At 39.6% G+C, this 22153-nt stretch overlaps 1 protein-coding gene across 5 annotated transcripts in view; it reads left to right on the top strand.

The window, feature by feature from the left end:
- DPYD (dihydropyrimidine dehydrogenase) overlaps positions 1–22153 on the top strand; it is a 735717-nt gene that overhangs the window by 311668 nt on the left and 401896 nt on the right. Inside the window, exon 11 of one of the 5 annotated variants that reach the window (XM_070746540.1) lies at positions 397–413. The exons of the other annotated variants lie outside the window; for them this stretch is intronic. The gene's annotated coding sequence lies outside the window, so the exon portion shown is untranslated. Of the gene's footprint in view, positions 1–396; positions 414–22153 lie in introns of those variants that run through there. 5 annotated transcript variants of the gene reach the window in all.

Here is a 22153-nt window from a genome sequence, read left to right as displayed (position 1 = left end):
TAGTAGTATAAACTAGCAATTTCTGTAACAGCAAACCTATCTAATCAGTAAAACCCAAAATCAAAAGTTTCATTGGCTTCTGACTCTGGTACAGTAAAATAAGTCATTAACACCCAGCCTCAACTTTTTACTTTTCCATAATGGTATTAACTAGTAATTTCTGTAACAACAAATCTATCTAATCAGTAAACCCCGGATGCTCCAACAGAAAACCCCCAATGCCTACAACTCTCTAAGAGATAGATCCTGAAAAATACCCATTCTACTGGATCTGGTTGGACAGGCATATAAAATTAGGAAGCTTTTATCAAATAATGTATTATTTAATAAATAATAACCAATAATTTATTTTCATTTATTGTAAGTATTTTCATAATATTTGTGATGGATCACCAGGCTCACTCTGAAGGCACCATTGGTCTCCTTTCTGGGTGCTAGTTCAAAGGAGGAGAGGAACTAGCACTTCTGAGGGAAACAGGACCATGAGCCTGAAGGAAGCAGCAGGCTCCAGCTTGACAGAGCAGCTGCGGCTGGAATGACCAGTGGCTGAGCTCATGCAGAAGGAGTCACAGCTGCAGCAAGAGAGCCTTGAGGTTCCAGGGAGGGAGCGAGCAAAGCTGCCAATGGATAGTAGAGATGGGGAAAAGGAGCTACCCTCTCCCCCCAATCCAAGGGTGTGGAGGGCTGAGAAGCAACAGGAACAACACTGGTCATCCAGGCTACTAATGAGGCGACAGCCTGACCCATCGTGAGAGACTGTATTGGCGTTAGCTCTTTAAACCTGCCCAAAGAGAAGGAAATTGCTGTATCTGGTTGCCTGCTTCATGTTTCTTGCTTAGAACTCATGATTTGGACCTCTGGTTTGTGCCTTGCCCTATGCCCAGGGGTGGGTTCTTCCCGGTTCAGACCCGATTGCCTGTACCGTTAGTGACCTGCTGTTGAAGTGAAGATGGCGTCACGGATCCAGTTCAGGCAGTGCTGGTCCATGGGTGCCGCCATCTTTTTTTGGGAATCATGTGAGGGGATGTGTGAAACATCGCAATGCAAACTGGTGGCAAAGGTAAGTGGAGCCCACCCCTGACTATGCCTCATGGAGTTCAAGCCTTTGGGACTCTTGCCTTGTCAAGAGCTTTTGCTCTGGTTTCTGCCTAGTTTTGGGGATTGAGACTAGTCCTCTATTCTGTGCAAACTAGGGTTTCTAATCTAGAGATTGTTTTATAAGGCTTCATATTATTGCAGTCGTAGCAATTTGGATGTGCTGTTGATGTAGTGACATAGAACATTGATGAAAAGGTTTTTCATACATATTCTTCATTAGCATATTATAGTATCATTTAATTTACTGCATTCTCTTAAGTTTTCCTTGGTATGTCTTTCACTCTTTCCCTCCCTTCCGTTTTGTCTCTCTTTGGGAAACCTAATTTTGTACTTCTCAGTTCTGTGTTTCTTAATCTATATATTTAAATAATTGGTAGGATGTATAAACAGCTTATTTCATAATTAATTCATTTGCTTTCCAATTTGGTAACATCTGTATCCTTAGCCATTTTGATATGAACACAGTGATCCAAGCTGTTTGTGTAAATAATTGAATGAATAAATAAGTAAATAGCTATAGTCCCCAACCTCTGTCTATGGAGCCTCAACAGTAATCTCTTTTTATCTTGTAAAGATTGCATTTAGAAATACATTTCTTTCCTGCCTTTGAGCATTTATTCATTCCACTGTACTAAAATTTGATTTATTTGATGATTTTGCTCCTTAGCTGTCAACCTCCACAAATGGCTTGTACAATTTAAAGAAAACGTGCTATAGCAGTTGGCATTAAAATAAATCAGCATTTGATATGTAAATTTACACATTTGAAAGGTCAGTATTTAATCTGGCATTTTCCTACAGACCTGATAGTCACCAAGTCTTTTCCACATTTTTCCCCTTACTAAAACTGAAAGAAGAGAAATAAATCATTATGTTGTTGCTCATGTTTGATATTCCAAGTGTTTAAAATATTAGGAATATCAGCTGCTTAGATATGGAAATATGTATTTATTATGGAAGTACAAAACACATTTCTTTTGAGTTTCTGAAAAATACTTATTTATCCAAAATATATCTTAATATCAGTGTGAGCACCAATATGTCTTATCAATTTTGTTAAGCATCCTGAGCTTTTATAAAAGAAAAGCAATTTGAATACAGTGTTCCCTCGATTTTCGCGGGTTCGAACTTCGCGGAAAGTCTATACCACAGTTTTTCAAAAATATTAATTAAAAAATACTTTGCGGGTTTTTTCCCTATACCACGGTTTTTCCCACCCGATGACATCATATGTCATCGCCAAACTTTCATCTGCCTTTAATAAATATTTTTTAATAAACTTTAATAAATAAACATGGTGAGTAATAATCTGAATGATTGCTAAGGGAATGGAAAATTGCAATTTAGGGGTTTAAAGTGTTAAGGGAAGGCTTGTGATACTGTTCATAGCCAAAAATTGTGTATTTACTTCCGCATCTCTACTTCGCGGAAATTCAACTTTCGCGGGCAGTCTTGGAACGCTTCCCCCGCGAAAAGCGAGGGAACACTGTATTTCAAAGCATAGAATTGCAAATGTTGAAGCACTACATATTTCCAGTATTTTAAAATATTAGATACCTTTTTGGTGTAAAGTAAACTGAGGTATCCCAGTATTTCCTTCTTCACTATTTCAAAAGTATATACTGCATAATAATTTGTTTGGGTAGCAATGTTGGTTTGCACTTGTGTCACAATATGCCTTTTCCTGTTGGACATCCTGATATTAAATCCCTGGGGAAGGATGATTGCAATTTCTTTTGCATATATGAAGTATGTATATTCCTCTTAATGGGAAAGAAGGAGGGAGGAAGGGAAGAAAAGGAAGGAAGGAAGGAAGGAAGGGGAAGGGGAGGAGGAAAGAAGGAAAGAAATTTCAGGTTATTCTTCAAGTCAAATATGACCAAGATGTTTCCCAGTTTGAGCACCTGTGATTATCCTCTACAGTGGAACCCCGACATACGAGCTGCTCTACTTGCGAGCAACTCGAGATAAGAGCTGGGAGGGGAGAGATATTTTGATTCTACTTACGAGCCCAAATTCGGGGTATGAGCGTTTTTTCCGCCGCCGCCAGGCTCCGCCCAGCTGTCATTTTTTAGAGAAGCGAGAAGCGGAGGAAGAGCTGGATGCTGGTGGCAGCGGAGGAAGGCAAATGCGGCTTGGAAGCTGGGAGGGGGCAGAATATGGGAGGAGAGAGGCAGCCTCCAGAGCTAAGTGGCCAAAGACGTTCCGCCCCCCTCCCAGCTTCCAAGCCGCATTCGCCTTCCTCCGCTGCCGCCAGCATCCAGCTCTTCCTCCGCTTCTCACTTCTCTAAAAAATGACAGCCGGGCAGAGGCTGGCGGCGGCGGAGGAAGGCGAACGTCTTTGGCCACTTAGCTCTGGAGGCTGCCTCTCTCCTCCCATATTCCGCCCCCCTCCCAGCTTCCAGCTCTTCCTCCGCTTCTCGCTTCTCTAAAAAATGACAGCCGGGCGGAGGCTGGCGGTGGCTGGGAGGGGGGCGAACGTCTTTGGCCACTTAGCTCTGGGGGCTGCCTCTCTCCTCCCATATTCCGCCCCCCTCCCAGCTTCCAAGCCGCATTTGCCTTCCTCCGCCGCAGGCAGCCTCCGCCCGGCTGTCATTTTTTAGAGAAGCGAGAAGCGGAGGAAGAGCTGGATGCTGGCGGCAGCGGAGGACAGTGGCCAAAGACGCTGGGAAGCTGGGAGGGGGGCGGAATATGGGAGGAAAGAGGCAGCCTCCAGAGCTAAGTGGCCAAAGACGTTCGCCCCCCTCCCAGCTTCCAAGCCGCATTCGCCTTCCTCCTCCGCCGCCAGCCGGCTTGTGTCGGTGTGTCGCGGCTCTCTCTCCATTCTTCTCTTTACCCCTCTCGGGCTCTGAATGCGGCAGCGGGAAGAGGAAACGAGGCAGTCCCGGATCACTTGCTTCTTTCCCAAGCAGCCGGCTTGCTGGCCGGGGAAGCAAGCGATCCGGGACTGCCTCGTTTCCTCTTCCCGCCGCCACCGCATTCGGAGCCCGAGAGAGGGAAAGAGAAGAATGGAGAGAGAGCCGCGCGTGTGTCGGTGCGTCGCGGCTCTCTCTCCATTCTTCTCTTTTCCCCTCTCGGGCTCCGAATGCGGCGGCGGGGGGAAGAGGAAACGAGGCAGTCCCGGGTCGCTTGCTTCCCCGGCCAGCAAGCCGGCTGCCTGGGAAAGCGCTTTTTTCCTCCATTTTTCTGCACTCTTTCCTGCCCCATCCTCCCCTCTGGATCTCCATGGGTTTCCTCCATTTTTCTGCACTCTTTCCTGCCCCATTCTCCCCTCTGGATCTCCATGGGTTTCCTTCATTTTTCTCCACTCTTTCCTCCCCCTTCTTCCCCTCTGGATCTCCATGGGTTTCCTCCGTTTTTCTGCACTCTTTCCTCCCCCTTCTTCCCCTCTGGATCTCCATGGGTTTCCTCCGTTTTTCTCCACTCTTTCCTCCCCCTTCTTCCCCTCTGGATCTCCATGGGGTTCCTCCGTTTTTCTCCACTCTTTCCTCCCCCTTCTTCCCCTCTGGATCTCCATGGGTTTCCTCCGTTTTTCTGCACTCTTTCCTGCCCCATTCTCCCCTCTGGATCTCCATGGGTTTCCTCCGTTTTTCTGCACTCTTTCCTGCCCCATTCTCCCCTCTGGATCTCCATGGGCTTCCTTCGTTTTTCTGCACTCTTTCCTCCCCCTTCTTCCCCTCTGGATCTCCATGGGTTTCCTCCGTTTTTCTGCACTCTTTCCTCCCCCTTCTTCCCCTCTGGATCTCCATGGGTTTCCTCCGTTTTTCTGCACTCTTTCCTCCCCCTTCTTCCCCTCTGGATCTCCATGGGTTTCCTTCGTTTTTCTGCACTCTTTCCTGCCCCATTCTCCCCTCTGGATCTCCATGGGTTTCCTCCGTTTTTCTCCACTCTTTCCTGCCCCATTCTCCCCTCTGGATCTCGAGCCCCCCAGGCTGGCTGCCACGTTTTAAAACACGCGCACCGCTTTGCAGCTGTCTTCTGAAGCCGAACGCGGAAGTTAGCGTTCCGGCTTCAGAAGACAGTTGCAAAGCGGCGCGCGTGTTTTAAAACGTCAGAGCCGGCCTGGGGGGCTTGGGGAGAAGCCCCCGAGCCCCCCAGGCCGGCTGCCACGTTTTAAAACACGCGCACCACTTTGCAGCTGTCTTCTGAAGCCGAACGCGGAAGTTAGCATTCCGGCTTCAGAAGACAGCTGCAAAGCGGCGCGCGTGTTTTAAAACGTCAGAGCCGGCCTGGGGGGCTCGGGGGGAAGCCCCTGAGCCCCCCAGGCCGGCTGCCACGTTTTAAAACACGCGCGCCGCTTCGCAGCTGTCTCTGAACGCTAACTTCCGCGTTCGGTGGCAGCGGTTTTTGTTGTTGTTGCACGGATTAATTGACTTTACATTGTTTCCTATGGGAAACAATGTTTCGTCATACGAGCGTTCTGACTTACGAGCCTCCTTCCGGAACCAATTAGTCTCGTAAGTCGGGGTTCTACTGTATTTCTTTTTGTTCCTTTCAAACAAGGGAGACTAGTTAGTGTCTTTAAATTATTTTTAAATACAGTATATCTAAACAGCTGTAAATAACTACTGTATACAGCCTTGCAATTTTAAGATGACACAGATGCTTATACATCTGCTAAACTTTTAAAAGCTAACTTTTAAAAAACAAAGTAGGAAGCATTCTCCATGACTTCCTACTTCTAGAATTGTTCAATTGTAAATAATAATAATAATAAATTCTTTATTTTCGACTTGCAACATGTGCTTCAGTTACAATTGCAAATGGCATTAATACATGTACCCTTTCCAATTTTCCTAGCATCCTATAATTGCAGTACTATGCATTAGTGCATGGCCAGAAAGCTAAGATCGGATGCTAGGTGATGAGTGATATAAAAGACCCATATGTGAAGATGTGGAGATCTGCATGACAAGGAATCAAAATGCATCTGCCATGGAACAAAGTGCCCTTCATTTCAAAGCCATTGGGGGAAAAAAAACATAACTTAAAAGTGACACTGCATCACATTAAAGTTATCCACACATTCTGTATGCTGCTAAGGAGAGTCCAAGCATGGGATAAACTTTGGTTGGTTGCTAGGGCACAGAGTTAAAAATAGATTGTGACACACCCTCTCCCTGCTCCACCGAGTAGTTTTCAAACTCGGTTGACCCTAAACAGACATGTTTAATTTTTTCTCAGTTTAACTATGGTAAATGACTGAAAATTTCTTCCAAACTGGACTCTCCTTTACCTTTCATTGGGTGATATAGAAGTCAAATTAAACAAACAAACAAACAAACAAACAAACAAACAAATAAATAAGCAAGCAAGCTGCCTCTGCAGGTCCAGATCTCTCATCAGATTTTGCTGCCTCCTCAATCTCAAATGTCTCCTCAGATTCAGATGGCCTCTCAGCCTGTGGCCACAGGAACTACGACTGAACAAGATTGGTCACCTGAAATCTGCAGGAGAGCCCAAATTGCCCTGGCTTTTGTGAGGTCCAGGGCCATAGCAGCTCTACATTGGATGGACGTCTATGGCTTCGTTTGGAAACTGACTTGGTGGAGCAGACTGTTGGCATGTCGCAATCTATTTTTAACTCAGTGCCTTGGCAACCGACCAAAGTTTATTTATTTATTTATGTGATTTATAAGCCGTCTAACTCCTCCCCGACTTATCCCATGCTTGGACTCTCCCTCAGCACACAGAGAAGACCGTTCAGTAAGTCCAACACTCCATGTACTCTCTGGAAAACGCTACTTTATTGTGTATTGCTTGAAGGTTTCAAGGGGAAACAGGAACCTCTGTTTCAGGGAAAAAAATAGGAATTGAACAATTGGAATTGTGACGTGGTGGCAGAAATAAAAAACCGATGGAAATCATTGGTTTTTCTAAAACAACAACAACAAAACCCTATAACGCCTACATGATATGCTGCCATCTCCTTAAACATTTCCTTAATAAAAAAAATAGCTTGTTGGAAAGAAGCCTTTATGGAGTGCTGGGCTTCCAAAATGTATGTTATGACTCCACTTGATATGGTTGAAGGTCAGTCCTAATGAGGGTGAGGCAGGATGAAGATAAAATACATATTGGGGTCTCTTCTCAAAAGGTAACCAAGTAATTGCAGGGGAAGAGAAAGCCATGACGAGAAGCGAGAAGTAATAGAGAAACTGGAGTCAAAGTAGTTTTCTTAGTTTTCTAAGATAAAAACCAGATTAAATTGAAAATATTTGGAAAGGATTCTCAGAAATCATACAATGAAGCATTGCCAAAAAAAATTGAGTTAAAATGGGAATTGCTGCCCCTCTAAGATAAAATTGGAGGAATTATCAGTTCTGAGGGTGTTTTTTAAAAAAATAAAAGTTCATACCAGACAAGTATAGAGAAGGAGCACTGCAGCAAGTTGTAAATTTATTCTGAAAAGTCATTTAACATCATCTGCCAGTATTTTGCTTGCTTACTTAGCTTTTGGCATTCTTCACATTTCTTAATAGAAGTGGTTCGACTACAGGTTTCTTAGCCACAAGTTAATCCAGGTCTGTCTACTTTCTGCATATCAGTTTCTTGAGGCTTCAGGCTTTAATTTTTTCTTGCTTATTTTAAGAAAATAAATTGTCTTTTGCAGAGCTTAGCCGCCTGGAGCAATTGTGGCAGTGAATCTCTCTGACTATCACTGGACCTTGGATTGCAGCAGAGATTCCAAGTTCCAAGTAGGAATTAAAGATCTTACTACTATAACGTTGGTTAAAACAGTCATTCGTGTAGGAGATTTTTTCCCTCCATGAGTTTTGCAACTTCTATTAGACAAATGTAATTTGCAAATAATCTAAATGTTACCTTGCTTACTTACTTGCTTCATTTGTATCAGAGGTGGGTTCCTACCGGTTCTATAGAACCATTAGTAACTTGGTGGCCTGGGTTGCTGGAACCAGCAGCGACCCAGGCCTGCCACACCCCCAAGCTGGTTCTCTTGGCGGCACCATAGGCAGCACCATCTTGCCTTTTACTTCTGCACATGCACAGAAGTTTTTTTTTTTAGTACTGTGCATGTGTGCCCGCACACACGGCACATCCCTGAGCAAACAGGCAGCAGAATAATTTATAATCAATCCCTGATTTGTATGCTACCCAATCCCAAAGGGTCCAGATTGCTAACTATCTCATCATAAAGTAAAAACAACCATGAGGTAAAGGGAAAAATAATCCAACTAGATATTAAAAAGTCAAAAATCAAAGAGTAAAACTACAGACCTGTGCACTTCTAAACCTTGGTTCCAATCAGTTCATTCCTCTTCTTGTGCTAGGCAGAAGAGAACTTGACAACTTTCCTAAAGTTGAAGAATGAAGGAACTGATGAAAATGAGGAGGCAGCTATTGAAAAGCCCATTTTCTGAGGCCCCAGCAGATTGCAGGATATAGAAAACGTCAACCTTATTTGACCTGATTCCACAGCAGATGAATGTAGATAGCCCGTTTCAAAGCCATGGAAGGCCTTAGGGAGGACCACCAGCACCTGAAGGCCAACATATAAAATTTGTAAATAGAGATATTATATATTCATTAAACTATTAAACATTTGTTTTAAAATTAGGATTTTCTTTTTAGGAGGAACACTTTGCTCAGAAAGGGAAAGTGTGTGTGTATGTGTATGAGAGAGGGGTGGGTGGGGGTGGGTAGGTGGGTTCCTACTGGTACGGTACGGTGCAGGAGAACTGGTAGGAGCCAGTTGGTGACGTCACTAGGTCAGTGCTGGTCCCTGGGCGCTGCCATTCCCCCCCCAATTTTTTTGGGAATATTTTTCACTGCAAATGCATCACCATTTTGTTTTGGGAGGGGTTTTAAAAAACTTTTGTTTTATTTTTTCCTTTCTGAGCATGTGCAGAAGCCAGGTTCTGGCACTGTATGCGGCCACCATCTGTTTTCGGCTTTGTTTTTTTGCCATGCAGTACATGAGGAAGCAAACTGGTAGCGAGGTAAGTCACAACCCACCCCTGCTTCCAGGATCCCCATGCCCCTTTTGGCTCCCGGGGGATATAGGAAGGCTTGCTAGGCCCAAAATGGGGGAAAGGGTTCAGCACCCCAACCCCCCTTTTGGCTCCCAGAGAGATGTAGGAAGGCTTGCTAATCTAGTGGGGGTGGGCTTATGGTGCCTCTGCTGACCTAGGAGGTGCTTTGGAAGGTGCTGGTCAGCAAGGAGAGTTTCACCACATTTTACTCAATCCATGACATTACTTAGCTCTAAGAGTGGTGTGCAAGCTAGGGAAGTACATCTAAGGTACAGAAGCTATGGTTAAATGTATGGCAGAAAGTGGACTCTGGGTGTGTTTTTCCTATCACAGTGAAGTTGAATGTGTATAATTTTAGAAGGTGTGTGTGTATGTGTTTGTGTGTGTGTGTGTGTATGTGTATATAGACATACATCTTATATAGTAGATGATGTATATTTTTGTGTGCCTGTGTGTAATATGTATGATTACATACATATGGCATATACACATAGGATTAAATAGTATATTTTGGATGTTCAGTAATAGTTAAATGTTCTGATTCAGGCTGGAGTCAGCTGACTTTTAATAATAATTCCTTCTCAGATGGTTAATATCAAGCAAATAACACTTCTTTTATTTCTTCCACTTAAATCCTAGTAAATTACAGTTGCACTTTCTTTATAATGTCCAAACTAAACTATTATTTTTTGACTCCATAGAGCAGTCAATAGATACATTTTAATTTTTTTGCTATATGGAGCACATATACTTTATTCTCTTATTATTACTACTCAGGAGTCTGTTTTTCATTGGATTACTACTATCACAAAGAGACAAATGGATGCTGATCTCTTGCAATACCAAACCAAAAAAGAAGAATAATGATGGAATGTAGTTAGTATAGTTAACAACATTGATTAATCATATATGCCTTTTGTAAAACAATTCACTGTGGAGCAGTATGTATATGTGATAAAGGCTAGCTGCCCAACTTCTGATCTACCCATATGTGAAGTGAAATAAAGCTGTAGCAACACTCAGCTGATTAGTGTTTATCTATATTGTTTTCACACTTTTTAATGTATCTGCATGGAACCAACAGCATGGATGAAGAGGGCTCAGAACACATATTTATTTATTTATTTATTTATTGATTGATTGATTGATTGATTGATTGATTGGATTTGTGTGCCGCCCCTCTCTGGAGACTCGGGGCGGCTAACAGCGACAATAAAACAGTGTACAATAGTAATTTGGTATTAGAAATGATTAAAAATACATTAATATAAAAACCAAACATACATACATACATACCATGCATAGAATTGCATATTCCTACTTCATTGTCATGCTCTCTTTTTCGGAAGACTTTTGTCATCATATCCCATAAGTTCTTCAATAGTTTCTGTAAGCAAAATACATAGCCCCATTCAGTGAAGGGCTACCATTTTTTTTACTACCACATTGTGGGCGTGGCTTATGCGGGATGCCCTGCATTTTCTTTCAACACCTTTCAGTGCAAATTGGGTGCTCTGGGATGGAGCCCCATTTTTGCTACCCCACTGTGTTCCCCCCTGTCCAGGCAGCAGCCCACCCCTAGCCCCATTCAAGAAATGCTTTCAACTGAAGTTAAGGAGCCCAAATTTTGGGTTATTGGAGATCAAAGCAGGTTTGGCCTCATCCCTATCAAATACCCGGTATGAAATAGTTTTGGATACACTGGTTTAACCCCACCCCAGCTGTGTAAGTAAAATGTTGCTTCTTTAACCCACTTTCCATTCTGAGGGAACCATATGTGTTCTCCAGGAATGGTCATGCTAAATGGGCCTTTTTCTCTTCCTACTTGCCATTGACAGCCACTTAGTACATGTTCTACGAGACACACAGCATCAGATATTTCTAATGAGCTGTTTGCTGTTTCAGTATGATCAATGGAGGTTATTTCTGTGTAATGCTTATTGGAAGTAAGTGCTCAATCTTTATTTCTTTCTTTATTGCATTTGTATCCCATCTTTCCCCAAGGCAAAATACATGATTTCCTCTTCCCATCTCCTTTATTTCCTTCAACAAACCTTTAAAATACATTAGTCTGAAAGATTGTGTTTGGTCCAAAATCAGCCAGGGAGCTTCATGGGTGATAGAAATTTGAAATTGAAATTCCCTAATCCTGTGGAAATGCTAACAGATATTTCAACTGATATGTTTAGGATGATTGATTATGTTTATGAAGGGTAATTTTAACTGAACATATTTCATTGATATCCATGGGACATTTTTACTGACTTCAATGGGAAAGTGTTCTAACGTCTACATATTGAACTGAGTCAAAAAGGATTTAATATCTTTGTTTAATAGTTTAGCTCCAAGGAAAATGGATATCATATAACAAAATATTGTTTTCCTTATTTCCTTATTCTAGTATGACTGATTACTTTTAAACAATATCAAATCTAGTTTATTTCTAATGGATTAATAAAATCTCTGTTAGTAGAAATGCCAATTCCTGGGAGGGAAAATTAAAACATATATTTTAGGGATTTATTTTTAAATGAATACTAACCAAAATCATTTCACAAATCATAATCGTAGCTCTGGCCTTGAGCCCTTCAAAGATCTTTTACTTTATGAGAATTATTTTTTCCTTTGGATTATGATATTTAAAGTTAATTAAAGATATAATTTGCTCTTTAATAAACAATATGTTTTGTAACTTCCTTAAAGGGATGCTGCCTTCCTTAATTGTAATGGTCCAAAAGGTTGTCAGCAAAGTGTACATTAACCGCAGAGATAATAATGTTTTTATATGCTAATAATTTTTAAATGAATAACTTGTGTGGTTCTGTAACCACATGGGGGAAATAATTTACATTGCTAAAGCTTATTGTGATATTCACCCCTTTTTCTGAGAAAGAGTGCGACCAACTGATCTTAGCATAAAATACTCATTTATTTTGCATTAGTGCTAATGGCAAGCATGTTGGACCAACTGATGTGAAAAGATTAAAAATAATAGCAGCCACCATAGTGAAACAGGAGCATTTCACAGGGAAGCCCTTGTTAAGAGGCACCTATGGGGAACAAGTAACTTTTTAAAATGTATTGATTTGATGTCTTTTGTGGGCTGTTCTCATATTGAACTCTGTTTAGACCAATATTTATATCTTCAGGAATTGAATATCGAACTGAGAAGCTCATTTGATAGGAGTGTTTTCTCCATACAGGGAATTTCACCAATGTAAAAAGGGAAGCATAATTATTTTTAGCACTGGACAAGGCTTGCATGTTAATTCTTACAATTCATATAGCTGCCCAAGATCACTGTATCGATGAGATGGGTGGCATGAAAATTTAACACAAAAATAAATAAAATATATTACAACTAAAGTTATACAGTGGTACTTCTACTTAAGAATTTAATTCGTTCTGTGTCCAGGTTCTTAAGTAGAAAAGTTTGTAAGTAGAAGCAATTTTTCCCATAGGAATCAATGTAAAAGCAAATAATGTGTGCAAACCCATTAGGAAAGAAATAAAAGCTCAGAATTTGGGTGGGAGGAGGAGGAGGAAGAAGAGGAGGACAGTCGCTGCCTAGAGCGAAGGGAACATTTCTTTTCTCTTTTCTTCCCTCTCCAAGCACCCAGAGAAAGGAAAACACTTTTTTCACTCTGGACTGCCAAAGCCTTTTCTGGCAGCCCAGAAAAGCCCGAGATGGTCAGGATTAAAGGGGGAATGGCAGGAAACTGGCCGGGCCTTTGTGCCGCTCTCAAATTTCTGGGAAAATTTTTCCAGGCTCGGGTTCTTAAGTAGAAAATGGTTCTTAAGAAGAAGCAAAAATATTCAACACTCGGTTCTTATCTAGAAAAGTTCTTAAATAGAGACGTTCTTAAGTAGAGATACCACTGTATAAAGTTGTAGAGTTATTGTATTAGCACTTTCCCCTCTTCTCTGTATTGCTTTGGCACCCACAAATTTCAGTGCCCTACAAATAATAGGTTTAAAAAAGATTGTCTAGCTCAGGGAATATCTGCCAGAGTATTCCCCCAGAAAACAAAATAATAAAAGTTAGAAATTGCATGAGAATCTTGGATTCCTGCTCAGTTTCACATGACAAGTTAAAGTCTCATGAGATCTCATTTAAATATCATGAAATGTTGGCAGAATTACAGCTTATGGTTACTTCTGAATTTAACAATAAGATTTTTTCCCCCTGAACATTCAGCTTTTTGAACAGTTTCAGAAGAAAATGTAAGAAAATTTTGACATTTATTGGCAAATGCCAGAATCAACTGGGTTCTTTCAGCAAATGTCCAAATGTCATCCTTGTTTCCTTCAGTAATTGATAGAGGACATTTTTCACAGTATAAGTGTAAATGTCAGAACACAGGTTGGTGACACAAACATTTTGACATTTTTTTTATTGGTTCTTATATTGTCTTAAGGCTTACCCATACATGTGAACATTCCCTGTATTTCTGATGGGTACTGATTGTAAATAATGATTACGTTAAACCAAAACAAAACCTCTCAGCTTATCCTGAAAAGTGCAGGTATATTTCTACCTTTTTATTACTTTCATCACTATTTCATCCATTGCACTTTCAAGGGTTACAATCAGATGTTCTGGTTTATATCAGTGTTTGGATAGAATTCCCAGCAGCATGTATTTATGTGTAGTGTTTGAAATTGTCCACACTGCATGTATATTTATATAAGTCCGTGTATGTCTATATGAGACAGAAAGAAGTGTTCCTGGGCAGAAGAAATGACATCAGATAGCAACTGATGGATTCAAATATTATAATATTTATAATATAAAAAACCCTCCTTTGGCATATTTCTCTTCCTTCACATCCCCAGCCGTGCTCTAAAAAAGCAAATATTCTATTTCATATTAGCTGCCAGTTTATACATATTTATTTATTGCATTTATATCCTGGTGCAAACTGAGGACTCTCAGAAGTTTAAATGATGTAAATTATTAAAGTATCTGCTGTACATTTAAAATAACCAATTAAATAACAAATCGTAAAACATGAAGATGTTGTTTTCTTCATGCAAGGAAATGATGCACCTTTGATGAGAGTTTACACTAATCACAATTGCTGTAATGAGGACTTACGAGCTTCTGGCATGTGAAAGAAAAAAGAACGGGGACTGCCTTTTCAATGCCTTGCTATGTGTTTTTCATATTTAATATTGTCAACTGAAGGCTTACATATTATCAAGAGTAATGAGAAGGAATGATAGTTTAGATGCATTCCTTCCTTCAGCTCCTAGTTGAATTAAATTGTTCATTCCCTCAGCAGACATACAAATCTATAGCATCCTTTTGAGATGAATTCCGAAACAGGAGCTTGCATCCTTTTATTCCTGGGCCAGAGATTAAAATTGATCACAGGATGCACAAGGGAGTAGGTTTGCAGTATCACAGCTCAATGTGGTTAACGAGGATACTACACCGCTTCTGTTCTACTTAACTCTGCACTTACAGGTTACAAATATTATTGATTGCAAGGGTCGTTGGAGGCTGAAGGCAGGTTATGTCACTTGACGGCATTTGGCAATTTTTAAGGGACAAGAGCAATGAGCCCTCGTAGCGGGTGGGACAGGTATAGTTTAAAGCTGACAAATGGAGATTTATATATGTGTGTGCTGGCAAAGCCCTTCAGGTAGAAATAATGAATGGAAATTTGATAGGCTGTTTTATCATAGGTCAAATAATGTGCAGTAGAAAGAGGAGGGAAGTTAAAAGACTTTAATTATTGCCTTTTTGTCAAAGTGAAGAGATGATGGGCTTTCTGTCCCACATTCTTGTTTCTAGACAAATGAACATTGCTTAAAATCCTTTTCGCAGAGCATCATTTTTAATGTACAATGCTGTTGTTTTACTGAAAGCAATTTGAGCAGTGTGATGCAGATGAAACAATATGTGGAAAAAAGTATTGAATAGTTTTCCCTCCCTCCCCCCATTCATGCAAGTAGATGTGAATACATGGATTAATTAGGAAAAGTTGCAGTGATCTAAGCATTGCAAAACTTTTGAAGAAATGAAGAAGATGATGCTACATGTGATAGATTCTGCTGCCAGAGATGACTCCCAATATGAGAATTTAAGTGTTTCTGTACAGGAAATTGTAACATGCCCTGGCCGATTTGAATGCTAGCACTGAAGATGTTATTTAGTTGAGTAATGAAATGTCTGCAAAATAGCAACAGCAACAACGACAATAACAACAACCAATCTCAGAGGGCATCAAGAACTCCATATTTGAATGCCCCAAAGATAAAGACAAAAGTGCTAAAGTGCTCCGGGACTCAAACAGACATCAGACATCTCAACTAGCACCCCTGGCTTAACAATTGTTGATAAGGAAGCCCCCAAAATATGGATAGCGGACATTGCAATATCTAGACACAATAGAGAAGAGAAAGAAAATTGCAAAATACAAAGACCTGCAAATGGAAGTTAAACAACTGTGGCAAAAGAAAGCAAAGATAGTACCAATAAGAATAGGTGCCTTTAGGGGTGAAATGCTCCCGGTTCACTTGTGCCTGTCGGTCATTGGAGAGCCTGTCACAAAGGCAGTGTGAGGCTACATCCACCCGCCCAGATGCCACCATTTGGGTTCTTTTGCCCTCTGTGCATGCACAGAATGCTTTGGGCATGCACAGAGGGTAAAAGAACCCAAATGGCGGCATGTGGGCGGAGTCTCATGCTGCCTTCGTGACTGGCTCTCCATTGACCAACAGGCACAAGCAAGACACCCCTGGACGCCTTGAGTGCAATCCCAAAGTTATGGAGCACCATTGAACACCATCAGTATTGACAAAATGGACTATCAGTCAATTGCAAAAATCAGCTTTACTTGGCATATCTTACATCTTGTGACTATATCTTTAATATTAAACAACCTCGGCTCTTTGGAAGAACTTGATAGGTAGATAAAAATGTCAAATACCATCTAAACATCTGGCTTCCTTTACAACCAACAACAATAATAGTATTTATCAAACTTGCATGTCACCTGACTTCCAATGACTCTGCGTAGCTTACCACAAATAATAAATTGCAATAAAAACAATTACATGTCACAGAGAGGAGGGGATCACTTTATTCTTCAGGGCACCAGAGGGCCGGACGAGGAACAACGTCTGGAAGCTGACCAAGGAGAGATTCAACATGGAGATAAGGAGGAACTTCCTGACGGTCAGAGCGATCAACCAATGGAACAACCTACCAGCGGACGTTGTGAACTCCAACACTCTGGATATTTTTAAGAGAAGATTGAACTGCCACTTGACTGGTGTACTATAGGGTTCCTGCTTGGGCAGGGGGTTGAACTTGATGGCCTTCATGGTCCTTTTCAACTCTAACAATAAATAAATAAATGTAAAAATAAAAGGTGGTAAGTGCAGCAGATTAGATAGACTGAAACAAGATCTTTCTCTCTCTCTCTCTCTCTCTCTCACACACACACATACAAACACACACGCACTCACTCACTCACTCTCACTCTCACTTGGATGAACAGCCAGGTATTCGCAAGTCTTCTGAACACAGCAGAGTGGGAACAAAGTGCTGCTACAGAGAAGGTAGACTTCAGAGGTCCCGATAGATGATCCTGATTGTTTAATTAAAGGAATCCAAATTACATAAACCCTGCTTGTGTGCTAATTGACTCCTGCCTGTGCCTTCAATGATATCATCTAGTCAACTAATATTCTATCAGACATTTTTCATGTTTTTTCCAAGCATTAAGGTCTTCTTCAATAGGCCACTAGTGATAAAGACAGTAGGCTAGAAATCAGGAGGCTATGACTTCTGGTCATGACGTAGGCATGAATGTCAGTTGGGTGAGTTTGGGCAGATGCTCTCTCTCAACCTATGACGTCAGACTTGGACAACATGCTTTTTTGGTTTATTCCTACTGCAACAAGTAGATGAACATTTGGTTGATCGGAAAAAAAGAAATAAAAACATTGCCTATTTTAAAAATAAATTCCTCCTGTACGTTTGTGAAAAATGCTAGGAAGAAAAAAGAAACCAAGGTCTTCTCTAGTGACACTTGCTCTTATGTGTCCAAACTAGATAAAATTTATCATTATTAGTACTTCCAAGGGGCAATCTGGTTTTACTTCACCTATGAGTGAATGATTACTTTTACTTATGGGCTAAAGTATTCTCAACAATATTCTCCAGTGCACAATTCAAAGACATTCATTTTTCTTTCTTCAATATGTCTATTATGCGTTCTTCTAAGTTCTTAAGGAATAGCCTCTCTGTTATACACTCAGACATATATGTCAGTCTCTTGATTTAGAGATAACTCAATTGGTAACTGGTGGATAAATCAACAGAGCCATTTATTCAGTTATTTTAATTTTCTATTGTTAGTTTCAACAATATCAAATACTTGAAACACTACACTGCTAGTCTGACCAAAAAATGTTCAAAAATAAATTGTTGGAATAAAGGCAGGACATAAAATAATGGAATAAATAATGAAATCTCTGATTTTATCTCCAACAAAACATACAATTGGAATTAGATATTAATAGTGGAGCTATATCTGCTGGCAGGTGAGCTGTTGCCCTAGCTCAGCTCCAACTTGCATGTGTGTGCTGCTAGCTGATTTGTTGTTTACACAGAGGCTCTGGGAGGACATTTTTGGCTTTCAGAGAGCCTCCAGGAGGATGGGGGAGGGCGTTTTTACCCTCCTCCAGCTTCAGGGAAGCCTTTGGAGCCTGGGGAAGGCAAAACGCGAGCCTACTGGCCATTTCTGGCTTCCAGAGGGCCTCTGGGGGGCAGGGGAAGCTGTTTTCACCCTCCCCAGGCATTGAATTATGGGTGTGGGCACTCACACATGTGCGATAGCGCTTGCCCACACTTTTTCGGCACCTGAGAAAAAAAGATTTGCCATCACTGGTCTAGTCTTTTAAAAATATATATGTATATTAAAAATTTGGAACATTTTATAACTATTTACTGGGGGGGGGGTGTCTGTATCTCTCTCTGTGTATGTATCAGACTGAATCAGTCCACTGTACGTGAAGGTCTTCTCATTGAAGATTATGGGCTGTCATGTTGATTCTTAAAAAAAAAAAAATTATTGAGTATAAATAGTTTAAAAAGGGGGTGGAAGGAAGATGGGAGGAAGGAAGAAAGAAAGAAAGAAAGGGGAGGGATACAAAATAAGGGAAAATCTTGCATTATACATAATATGATATATATCAACATATTATAACAGCAGTTATATATATTTGTACATAACATAGAATGAGACGTAAATATATAAAATATAACATAAGTAGGTAAAATACAGACTCTTCAAATTACCTCGAAATATCAAAAAATAGTATAAGGGCAGACTAGATGGACCATGAGGTCTTTTTCTGCCGTCAATCTTCTATGTTTCTATGTTTCTAACATTTACAATCTTACAGAAATACTAAAACTTACCATCACAACTCCATATTTGATCTATTACTTTTTAGCATATACACCCATCGTTCCTTTAGACCAGTGTTTCTCAACCTTGGCCGTTTGAAGATGTGTGGACTTCAACTCCCAGAATTGCCCAGCCAGTGTTGCTGGCTGGGGAATTCTGGGAGTTGAAGTCCACACATCTTCAAACAGCCAAAGTTGAGAAACACTGCTTTAGACCATAAAGTCATACACTTCGAAAATGTCTGCCATGTTGCAGACATAACTCTCCCCCATCCTCTTACCACCTTTCCTAAACTTCTTACACTTTCCTCTTTTTTCTTCTTCTTCTCTCATGATTTTACCGTCATGTTGATTCTATGCAAGTTAGTAGATAGGTGCTTTTACAACTCTGTAAGGTTGAAGTAATCAGTAGCCTAAAGTCACCTCACAGTTTTAATGTCTAAGTTAGAACTAGAATCCAGGATTCCCCACTTCTGGTTCAGCACCTTAATCATTATACATTTGGCTCCATGTCATGAATGTGTACTTGTTTCTCTATCTCTCCCCAATTTAATGAGCTGCTAAAGTAAACTGATTGTTAAAATGTAAATAGCCTTAATGCAGTTCTCTGATGAGTAAGATGCAAGGTTGTAAATTGCAGTTTCCTCTGACATACATTCTGGCCTTGGTATATTTTTTTAATGGCCTATTATTTCCTTATAATTCTCAGCAATGTATTTTCCCAGTTTTGGAAACATTTAGTAAAGATATGGTAATGATGAGGCATTAATGGCTTTTATTAAGTGTTATCCTTAAACCCCACCCCTGGCAAAACCCTTGAGCAGAATTAATAATAAAATTCCCTTACATTTCCACTTTTTGAATTGAATTGAAAATGAAATGAATTGAATTAAAAAAATAATAATTCCAAACTCTGGAGTACCTAATTTAAAATAATAATGTGCTTGTAATGCAGAAGAATACATGAATGGCATTTATACCTCAAAGGTTAGGTCAGATCCATATTTTTTTAAAAACAAGCAAATTAAATTTGTGTTCATTTACCTATTTCAGAACACATTAATTGACCAGGCTTAAGTTGACTAACACACTTTTAAGCTTTTCTGTGAATATAACTAAATTATAATAATAATAGAGAAATTAGATGGTATATGTTTTGATTCACCAAAAGGGCAATTGACACAATCCACATTTTTGAGGAAAGAAAGAAAGAAAGAAAGAAAGAAAGAAAGAAAGAAAGAAAGAAAGAAAGAAAGAAAGAAAGAGTAATCTCTGGTAATGAATTAGCAAATACTGCAGAGAAGGATTATGACTAATAGATAGTAGCTCTTATTTTTCTGTATGTTACCTTGCTGAATGTTACTTGGTATCTCTCAAAAACGCTTTGTGCAAATATGTGTTAATTAACAAATTAATTACAGGCAAGCTGGATTTAAAAACGATGGCAAATCCTCATTTTAAATGGTTACTAAGATCCAGTTTAGAGAGAATGGCCTTTATACTATATATAGCTACAAACAAACCATAATTCAAAGTAGTATTTCTGAGTTAATACTAATACTGATAATTCATTTTGCTGATTTTCAAACAATTTGTCTTAATATGGAATACCTTATAAATATTCCTTGCTTAATAGACTAAGACAATATTGTATGCCTACTGAGAAGCCACCTGGAGATGCCCTTTAGTAAGGCACTATTGATCTCATTGACTTAAGCTAGTGAGGGACAGCAGAATATATAATATAAGCAACCCAGCCATTTATAATTTCATTAGGAATTGCTAGCATTGAATGAATATCCACTTTGCCTCTCAGTGCCACTCTGCATTGATTTTACCTTCCTCCCAGCTTATATAATGATATGGGGAATTGATCTTCATTTTAAACAGTTTTGTTTAGAAAAACAGACCTCAACCCTTTGTACTTATTCATCTCGTAAAAGTCACATTTTGTTTCATCCTGATCCTAGAGCCTATAGTAGCTCAAAATGCTTAGATCTAAAGTTGGTGAACTTAGCTTGCATGTAGATGCAGTCTGCTGAGGATATGAACAAACAAATTGGATTCATTATTGAGGTCAGTAGGACTTATTCTGAAAAGGTGAATATTCAATCCTGGAGGTGTAAAATTTCTTTGTATTGTTATGACTTCTTTTCTAATCTCAATAAACTTTCCTTCATGAAGTTGATTTCTGGAAGTGCTTATTTATATTTCTACCCTTAATGTGCTCAGCTAGATTTATTTATTTATTTATTTAATTACTTACTTACTTACTTACTTACTTACTTACTTACTTACTTACTTACTTACTTATTTTGTCCAATACACAATGAGGGTTTTAGTGGGTATATATCTATATACACATAGTAAAATATATGATGAAGGTTATAGAGGAGATACTCATAGTAAAATATATCTAAGAAATAATAGAAAAGAAGATATAGTAATAGAACTTCTTACACTTAGCTAGATTCAAGATTTTGCACAAATGACTTTGCAAATCTGACTTGGTGAGTGGGAAACATAATTAATAGCTTGTGATTTGAGACGGATTACAGCTAATATTTTCAAACAGTTGTGGTATAATTTAACTATGAACAATAATATGTGTGGGGATGACCCCATTCAGCATATTGACTTTTAGATAACCCAGAAATAAGATAGTGACTAGCTTTCCATAATCAATACTTTCTGGAAGAGGGTAGAGATAAATTTCGGAATTGTACTCCCAATGTATATGAAAGAATCAACATTGACGAAGGATGGAATTTTGGTGAAGAATGAAAATCTTCTCTCACATTGCTTTCAAATAAATACTGAAGAGGATATTTCCTCAGAAAACAGAGATTTAGAACTTATTTCCATTTGTTTTTGTTTTTCAAGATATCAACACACGCTTGTTCAAGCTGTTTATTGTAACAAACATCTGCTGTTCTTTTTCCTGCCACGTCTTATATTACAAGTGGACATCAACATTTTATCTTCACATTTTACAATTTTTTTTTATGGTAGGTGATGCATTCTAGCAGATAGGCTGCCATAGAAAGATTGTGAAAAAAACCTGTACTCCAGCACAAGAACAGTTTTTTCCCGGATGCCATCACTCTGCTAAACAAATAATTCCCTCACCACTGTCAAACTATTCACTAAGGCTGCATTACTATTAAACTATAAGTTTTGTCATCATTCCTATTACCCGTCTCCTCCCACTTATGACTGTATGACTGTAACTTGTTGCTTGTATCCTTACGATTCATATTAGTATTGATTGTTTCCTGATTGCTTATTTGAACCCTATGACAATCACGAAGTATTGCACCTCATGATTCTTGACAAATGTATGTACATTGAAAGCATAGGCACCAAAGACAAATTCCTTGGGTAAAGAATTCTATTCTATTCCATTCCATTCCATTCTATTTTATTCTATTCTTAGAAAGGAAAAATGTATATAAGCTACATTAGGGGAAAAATATTGTAGGTCCATTGTAGATTTAAGACAGAAGCATAGAAACAGAAAGCCAAGAACAAATTGTGGGGCAGAAATTACAAAACATAGAAACATAGAAGTCTGACGGCAGAAAAAGACTTCATGGTCCATCTAGTCTGCCCTTATACTATTTTCTGTATTTTA

The sequence above is a fragment of the Erythrolamprus reginae genome, chromosome 3 (genome assembly GCF_031021105.1).
Source record: "Erythrolamprus reginae isolate rEryReg1 chromosome 3, rEryReg1.hap1, whole genome shotgun sequence".
In the NCBI taxonomy this organism is placed as follows: Eukaryota; Metazoa; Chordata; class Lepidosauria; order Squamata; family Dipsadidae; genus Erythrolamprus; species Erythrolamprus reginae.
This window is presented reverse-complemented; position numbering and strand designations above follow the sequence as displayed.